This window comes from Protopterus annectens, chromosome 12.part0 (genome assembly GCF_019279795.1).
Source record: "Protopterus annectens isolate FY-2018-M chromosome 12.part0, PAN1.0, whole genome shotgun sequence".
In the NCBI taxonomy this organism is placed as follows: domain Eukaryota; kingdom Metazoa; phylum Chordata; order Ceratodontiformes; family Protopteridae; genus Protopterus; species Protopterus annectens.
The window spans coordinates 1,217,765,595-1,217,774,330 of NC_056746.1; the positions used below are offsets into that span (position 1 = coordinate 1,217,765,595).

General features: G+C 55.1%; 2 non-coding genes across 2 annotated transcripts; both read right to left on the minus strand.

Annotated features, from left to right (window-relative positions):
• Nucleotides 1-2,634: 2,634 nt before the first annotated feature.
• LOC122817471 lies at nucleotides 2,635-6,414 on the minus strand. The gene has a single exon (XR_006367284.1). It is a non-coding gene; the product is annotated as a 28S ribosomal RNA (ribosomal RNA).
• Nucleotides 6,415-6,817: 403 nt separating this feature from the next.
• LOC122817397 lies at nucleotides 6,818-6,971 on the minus strand. The gene has a single exon (XR_006367236.1). It is a non-coding gene; the product is annotated as a 5.8S ribosomal RNA (ribosomal RNA).
• Between the last annotated feature and the right edge of the window lie 1,765 nt (nucleotides 6,972-8,736).

Sequence of the window (8,736 nt, forward strand, 5' to 3'; positions counted from 1 at the left end):
CTGGCCCCGTGGCTTTCCGCAAGACGATCCCCTGAAACTTCTGAACCACCGGGGGGAAGCAGTCTCAGGGACCTCACAGCCAGGGGAGAGCGCTCCATTCCAGGGAGCCTTCCCCCGCTCTCCCCTTCCGACTTCCACAGGGGTGGACTCACCCACCGAATTCACCTGAGAAGGAGAGCTCCTGGCCCCGCAGCTTTCCGCAGGACGATCCCCCAGAAACTTCCAAACCACCAGGGGGGTGCAGTTTCAGAGCCCTTGCACCCAGAGGGGAGTGCTCCATGACCGTGAGCCTTCTCTCACTCTCCCCTTCCAATCCAGTCCAGAGCAACACGGTCCACCTCTCCCGCATATCCCCTGCAGGCTGGCTAACTGGGCCGTGTCTCTAAGCCCTCTAGGCCTCCCACCAGGACCTCCCTCCATTTTTGGTCGACCTCGTGGAACTACCCTTGCCTGCAGACCGGCGGCCATGACCTCATCAGGACTTCCATGTCCCCCTCCTTTCCCATCCAGATTCACATGAGGGACTTTGCCACATTTCGCAGATGCCATCCCGTACCAGCTGGGGATGGAGCCCTCACACCTCCCTGGCAGAAGGGCTCCATGCCCGGGTGCCTTATGTCCCTCTCCCCTTCCAACTTCTGCAGGGGTGGACTCACCCTCCTAGCTCACCTGGGAAGAAGAGCTCCTGGCCCAGCGGCCTTCTGCCAGATGCTCCCTTGAGGACTTCCATCGGGGGTCTCTGCCTGACCCTCCTCAATTGGGCAGGAGCACTCCTGGCCCTGCAACCCTGAGCCAGACGCTCCTTTGGGGCATGACCCAGACATTCGCACCCAGGAGGGAGCGCTCCATGCCTAGACGCCTTACACCGCTCTCTCCTTCCGGACTTCCACAGGGCCAAACACTCCCTCCGGGCTTCCATTTTCACCTGGGTGACAGTACTCTTTTCCTGGGTTGCATATCTTCTGGAGGCTGCCTAACCATGCCATATCCCCATGCCTACTGAGACTCTCAGGGGGACCTCTCTTTGATCCCAGCCGACTTCACGGAACTCTGCTCGATTGCCTAGGGGCAGCTGTGCTCCCATCAGGACTTCTTATGTCCTCCTCCTTTCCCGTCCAGAGCATTCTGGGGACTTTGCCACATTTCAAGGGATGCCGCACCATACTGCATGAGGATGGACCCCTCACACCTTCCTGGAAGCAGTGCTCCTGGTCCTACGGCCTTCTGTGAGATGCTCCATTGAGGACTTCCATCGGGGGGGGCTCCGCCTGATCCCCCTCAACCGGGCAGGAGCACTCCTGGCCCCACAACCTTGAGCCAGACACTCCCTTGGGGGTGTGACCTGGACCTTCTCACCCAGGAGGGAAGGAGGGCTCCACTCCCAGGCCATTCACCACTCTCCCCTTCCAGACTTCAACAGGGCTGGACACCCCCTCCAAGCTTCCACTTCCACCCGGGCGGGAGCACTTTCCCGGGTTGCATATTTCCTGGAGGCTGCCTAACCGTGCTGTGTCCCCATGTGCACTGAGCCTCTCAGGGGGACCTCCCTCCAATCTCAGCTGACCACACAGAACTCCACTTGGTTGCCGAGGGGCAGCAGTGCTCCCATCAGGACTTCTGCATCCCCCTCATTTCCCATCCAGAGCATTCTGGGGACTTTACCACATTTCAAGGGATGCCGCACCGTACAGCACAAGGATGGACCCCTTACACCTGCCTGGAAGGAGGGCTCCTGGTCCTGAAGCCTTCCAGCAGATGCTCCCTTGAGGACTTCCATCAGGCGAGTCTCCGTCTGACCCCCCTCAACCAGGCAGGAGCACTCCTGACCTTGCAACCTTGAGCCTGATACTCCCTTGGGGGAGCGACCTGGACATTCGCACCCAGGAGGGAGCGCTCCATGCCCAGATGCCTTCCGGACTTCCATCACGGAGGGGGCCATGGTCTGGACCCCCTCACCCAGGCGGCAGCTCTCACAGCCTGGCTGTTTTTCGTCTCTCTCTCTCTCTCCCTTAAGGACTTCCATGGGGAGGAACCCCCACATGGCTTCCACTTCTACCCAGGTAGGAGAGCTCTATTCCCAGGTTACATAATGCCTGGAGCCTGCCAAATCATAATGTGTCAACCCTGTCCTTGGAGCCCCTCAGGGGAGCTTCCCACCGATCCTTCCTGCCTTGTGGAACTCTACTGGGCCAAGAGGCCTCAGACAGACTCTCATCCAGACTTCTGTGACATTGGTTCTCCCTTTTGCCCTCCACCTAGGGCTTTCAAACTCACACAGGACATGGCCCCTGGTCCCCGCATCTCAGCCCATTTTGTCTTTTGCCTCTGACTCACTCCTCTGTGGTGCCAGGCAGTCCTCAGCCCCATCCACGCCAGCAGGGGTCCCGGCTATCTGGACAGAGGCTCTGAGGTTGCAGAGAGAGGGGTGTGACCAGTGACCTCCTCACATGTGGGATGCTCCTCTGCTGGGTTGCGCCTGGACCATGCTCCCTCCATCTCCCGGGCAGACCCCACGCCTGCAGCTGAGGAACAAAGTCCCACCACTATCTGGACAAATGGGGGGAGGGCAGGCCCAGCTGGCCTGAGACAGGTCCACCCTCCCTGCGAGGGCATGGAGCCTGTCCCCCCATTGCAAGAAAAGCTTGGCTCAAGGACTGACCTTCAATAGATCGCAGTTTTTGCTGCTCTGCTAATTACGAAACCCTGATCCAGAATCAGATCATCTACTAATGATTTAGCACCTGATTCCCCGCAAACATGTGGTGCACTGCTGGAGAGTTGTGGCCCCCTTCCATCCGCGCTCCGACCCAGTGACGAGCAGCACTCCACGCTGACCTTGCGGATGGCTATCCCTGACCAACCGGAGTTCCATGGCACTAAAGTATTGTTATGTTTAGGTAAGATTCTGACTTAGAAGCATTCAGTCATAATCCCACAGATGGTAGCTTTGCACCATTGGCTCCTCAGCCAAGCACATACACCAAATGTCTGAACCTGCGGTTCCTCTCGTACTGAGCAAGATTACTATCGTAACAACACATCATCAGTAGGGTAAACCTGACCTGTCTCACGATGGTCTGAACCCAGATCACGTTCCCTATTAGTGGGTAAACAATCCAATGCTTGGTGAATTCTGCTTCACAATGATAGGAAGAGCAGACATCGAAGGATCAAAAAGCGACATCACTATGACTGATTGGCTACTACAAGCCAATTATCCCTGTGGTAACTTTTCTGACACCTCCTGCTTAAAACCCTAAAAGTCAGAAGGATTGTGAGGCCCCGCTTTCACAGTCTATATTCATACTGAAAATCAAGATCAAGCAAGCTTTTGCCCTTCTGCTCCATGGGAGGTTTTTGTTCTCCCTGAGTTCACCTTAGGACACCTGCATTACTCTTTGACAGGTGTACAGCCCTAGTCAAACTCCCCACCTGAAACTGTCCCTGGAACATGTTGCACCCGGATGCCAGGCACTTATAGCCAGAAACGAGATCCCTGATGGGGCTCATGCCCCCGCCTCACCGGGTAAGTGAAAAAATGATAAGAGTAGTTGTATTTCACCAGTGGCTGAGGTCTCCCACTTATTCTACACCTCTCATGCCTCTTTACAGTGCCAGACTAGAGTCAAGCTCAGCAGGGTCTTCTTTCCCCACTAATTCTGCCAAACCCATTCCCTTGGCTGTGGTTTCGCTAGATAGTAGGTAGGGACAGTGGGAATCTCATTCATCCATTCATGCATGTCACTAATTAGATGACGAGGCATTTGGCTACCTTAAGAGAGTCATAGTTACTCCCACCGTTTACCCATGCTTCATTGAATTTCTTCACTTTGACATTCAGAGCACTGGGCAGAAATCACATCGCGTCAACACCTGTCTCAGGCCTTCGCAATGCTTTGTTTTAATTAAACAGTCAGATTCCCCTGGTCTGCACCAGTTTTGAGTCAGCTACTAGCTGCCGGACGATGTGGGACTCCAGTCAGGACCGGCACCTGTCACAGCCAGGGTGATCCACAGGATTGGCCCAGTGCATGTTTAGAGTCACCTCCGCCATCCCCCATCCCTCCAATGGGGGCACACAGCAAGGGGGCAATGTCTTATCAAGCAGCGGCACTCACCCAGACCCTCTTCATGCCCAAGCCCGACCGACCCAGCCCTTAAAGACAATCCTTATCCCAAAGTTATGGATCTGGCTTGCCGACTTCCCTTACCTATATTGTTCTAACATGCCAGAGGCTGTTCAACTTGGAGACCTGCTCTGGATATGGGTATGGCCCGGCACGAGTCTTACACCCTCTTCCCTGGATTTTCAAGGGCCGGCGAGAGCTCACCTGATGCTGACAGAACCGCAAAGCTTTCCAGGGTGCGGGCCCCTCTCTAGGGGCAAATCCATTCCAGGGCACCCTTGCCCTTTACAAAGAAAAGAGAACTCTCCCAGGGGCCCCCGCTGGCTTCTCCAGGATTGTTTGCATCACTGCACTGGACACTGCGAGGCGCCCATCTTCCCCACTTCAGATTTGGGGATCTGAACCTGACTCCTTTTCGATCGGCCGAGGATGATGGAGTCCATCGCCCATCCCTTCAGAACAGAGCTCACCTATCTCTCAGGACTGACTGAAACATGTTCAACTGCTGTTGACATGGAACCCTCCTCCACTTCGGCCTTCAAACCTCCCATTTGAATATTTGCTACTACCACCAAGATCTGCACCCAAGGCGGCTCCAACCGGGCCTTCGCCCTGGGCTTCAGTGCCACCGCAGTGGCCCTCCTACTCATCACAGCATAGCCCCCTTGGCTCCCAGCACCAGCGACGGCCGGGTATGGGCCCGACACTCCAGTGCCATCCATTTTCAAGGCTAGTTGATTTGCCAGGTGAGTTGTTACACACTTCTTCATGGATTCCGACTTCCATGGCTACCGTCCTACTGTTTATATCAACCAACACCTTTTCTGGGGTCTGATGAGTGTCAGCCTTGGATGCCTTAACCCAGCATTCAGTTCATCCTGCAGCGCCACGTCTGCTTACCAAAAGTGGCTCACTGGGTGCTCGCAATCTACTCCCAGCTTCAAGCCAGCAAGTCGGGCTTCTTATCCATTTAAAGTCTGACAATAGGTTGAGATCATTTTGGCCCCAAGACCTCTAATCATTCACTTTACCAGATAAAACTGCATCCGCCAAGTGCCAGCTATCCTGAGGGAAACTTTGGAGGGAACAAGCTACTAGATGGTTCGATTAGTCTTTCTCCCCTATACCCAGGTCGGACGACCGCTTTGCATGTCAGGACCACTACAGACCTCCACCAGAGTTTCCTCTGCCTTCGCTCTGCCCAGGCATAGTTCACCATCTTTCGGGTCACACCTGGTGTGCTCACACTCCACCTTCCTGATGGTATGGGTGAGACGGGCTGATGGTGCACCCCCCACATGGGGTGGGGGCACTCAGCCGGTACTCACTGGCCCTCACATTCATTGCACCGTGGGGTCTCCTGCCCACCCTCAGACTCACACACCTGTTAGACTCCTTGGTCCATGTTTCAAGGTGGGACGGTTGGGTCACTGACATCACCGCAACCACGGGCATCCGATGTGAGCCCGCCTGCACAGCGGCAGGATGCAGTCGGGCTGCAATGAGGGCAGTCTGGCCCAGTCAACAGTTCCACTGGGAGCCGGGGGCCCCCAGCCCCCACCACGAGGGCAGAGGTAGGTGAGGCAGCAGTCTCCCATGACCCCGGGGCATGGTGAGGGCTGATGCCACAGGCTGTAACACTCCCCTCCAATGAGTGGCACCACCTTCCGCATGGCCTTCCTGGTCAACCCGGAGCCGGTCGTTGTGCACGACCACAGAGGAAATGCATCTGACAGCAGCCAGCATGCTAGGGAACAGTCCCCCACTCCCCGGAGGGGGAGGGAATCCACCTCACCCATACGGCCAGCACGGCCGCTGTGTTGAATCCTCCGGGCGGATCACGTGGACCCCACCCATTTACCTCTGAACAGTTTCACGACTGCTTGAACTCTCTCTTCAAGGTTCTTTTCAACTTTCCCTTATGGTACTTGTCCGCTATCTGTTTTGTGCTGGTGTTTAGCCTTAGATGGAGGTTACCACCCTCTTTGGGCTGCATTCACAAACAACTCGACTCCAGAAGACCTGATCCCAATTTGCTGGGGGCCACCACAGGCCTCACACCATCCGCAGGCTGAGCCACAAACACAAGGACTTGTGCCCCCTGGGCGGCGCCGGGAAGATGGACTTACATACGTCAAATTTCCCTGCGCCCGTCACCTGGGCAGGGACTTGGTGCTGGGTTGTTCCCTCTTCACTTGCCGTTACTGAGAGAATCATGGTTAGTTTCTTTTCCTCCGCTTAGTAATATGCTTAAATCCAGTGGGTCGCCACGTCTGATCTGAGGTCACATTCAGTGTATGGTCACAGGGGGGGACAGCAGGAGCCTCAGGGGTGGACAGACTACCCATCCTCCCTTGGCCCCACACACCCACTCCCAACCTCCGAACTCCAAGCGGTGGAGGAGGACAGCCAACACAGCCTCAGCACACATGAACAGAGCAGGCAGGTGTCAGGCTCCACACGAGGAGGGCAGACAGGTGGCATACCACCAACAGCCTCCAAGGGCAGGCCAGACACGCACCATCTCCATGCCATACTCAGACAGGCTTCTCGGCTCCGGGCAGCAGAGGACGCCTCCATCCATCCACATCTCTCCCAGGGGGACAGGGGTGCCCACAGTGGGCTCCCTCAACTTCCCGGCCATGCCCTCAACAGGGGCCAGACACCCCCATGGGTGATGGAAGCCATGACGACCCTCAGACAGGCATAGCCCGTGAGTAACCTTGGGGCTGCAAAGTGCGTTCAAAGTGTTGATGATCAATGTGTCCTTCAATTCACATTAGTTCTCACAGCTATCTGCGTTCTTCATCCACGCATGAGCCGAGTGATCCACCACTCAGAGTCATACAGTTCTTATTCGCCATGGGCACCGCTGCCCTCCCAGTATTGTACCTCAAGATGAGCAGGCAAAGTTTCACAGGCGTCGTCATGGGCGCCCAGACCGGGGTTACTGACCCTTTGCCGCAGGACAGCAGGGAGTCCCACAGCAGCTGGCACATGGCCACACCACCAACCTTCTGGGTATTTGAACCAATACCCCATGAGGAGTGGGGCATCCTCCACATGTACCCATGACTGACATTGAGGGGAGAGAACTCCATTGTGAAACTCCTGGGGGTGGCCCTGTAAGGCAAGAGGGGAGGCTACCGCCCCCCTGCCAGGACTATGCCCTCTCCCTCCCACTACCGCACGCATGCTCCCTCCCACTACCGCACACAGAGCCAGCCACCTCTGGGGCACACGGTGGACCATACCATTGGGCCAGGCACACCCTCCACCACCATCCCCTCATGGCAGTAGAGGAGCACCTGTACCTTTCACCGCATGGATGCACCCCCTCTCTCCCACCACCAGGCACCATGGGGGACAGACACCACCCCTCCTCTTACTCCCTCCACTCTCCCTCCCTCCCTTCCCCCCAGAGACACAGGCTCAGTCCTGCTGGCATACACAAGGGTGCACAGAGAGATAGGAATCAAAGAAAATCAGAGAGACACAGAGGTTCAGGGCAGTGAAATGAGGAGAAGCCCTGGTACCCAGGGACAACAACGTCCCAGGACCCATGACATTAATGATCCTTCCGCAGGTTCACCTACGGAAACCTTGTTACGAATTTTGCTTCCTCTAGATAGTCAAGTTTGATCATCTTCTCGGCGCTCTACTGGGGCCATGACCAATTCCAGTGGGCCGATCTGAGGACCTCACTAAACCATCCAATTGGTAGTAGCAATGGGCGGTGTGTACAAAGGGCAGGGACTTAATCAATGTAAGCTTATGACCTTCATTTACTAGGAATTCCTTGTTCACAAAGAATAATTGCAGTCTCCAGTCCCTATCATGAATGGTGTTCAGCAGATTACCCGGGCCTGTTGGCCAAGGATAGACACATGCTGATCCATTCAGTGTAGCACGCGTGCAGCCCCAGACATCTAAGGGCATCACAGACCTGTTATTGCTCAATCTCGTGTGGCTGAAAGCAACTTGTTCCCCTAAGAAGTTGGAGATGACCACACTGGGCTGCATAACTATATAGCGTGGCGGAGTCTCATTCGTTATCAGAATTAACCAGACAAATCTCTCCACCAGCTAAGAACGGCCATTCCCCACCACCCACAGAATTGAGAAAGAGCTATCAATCTGTCAATCCTTTCTGTGTTCGAGCTGGATGAGTTTTCCCATGTTGAGTCAAATTAAGCAGCAAGCTCCACTCCTGGTGGTGCCCTTCCGTCAATTACTTTACGTTTCAGCTTTGCAACCATACTCCCCCCAGAACCCAAAGACTTTGGTTTCCCAGAAGCTCCCTGGCGGGTCATGAGAATAACGCAGCCGGATCACTAGTCGGCATCATTTATGGTCGAAACTATGACGGTATCTGATCATCTTCGAACCTCCGACTTTCATTCTTGATTAATGAAAACATTCTTGGAAAATGCTTTTGCTTTCATTCGTCTTGTGGCGGTCCAAGAATTTCACCTCTAGCTGCATAATATGAATGCCCCTGGCCATCCCTCTTAATCATGGCCCCAGTTCCGAAAAACCAACAAAATAGAACCGGAGTCCTATTCAATTATTCCTATCTAAAGAATTCAGCCAACTGGACTGCTTTGAA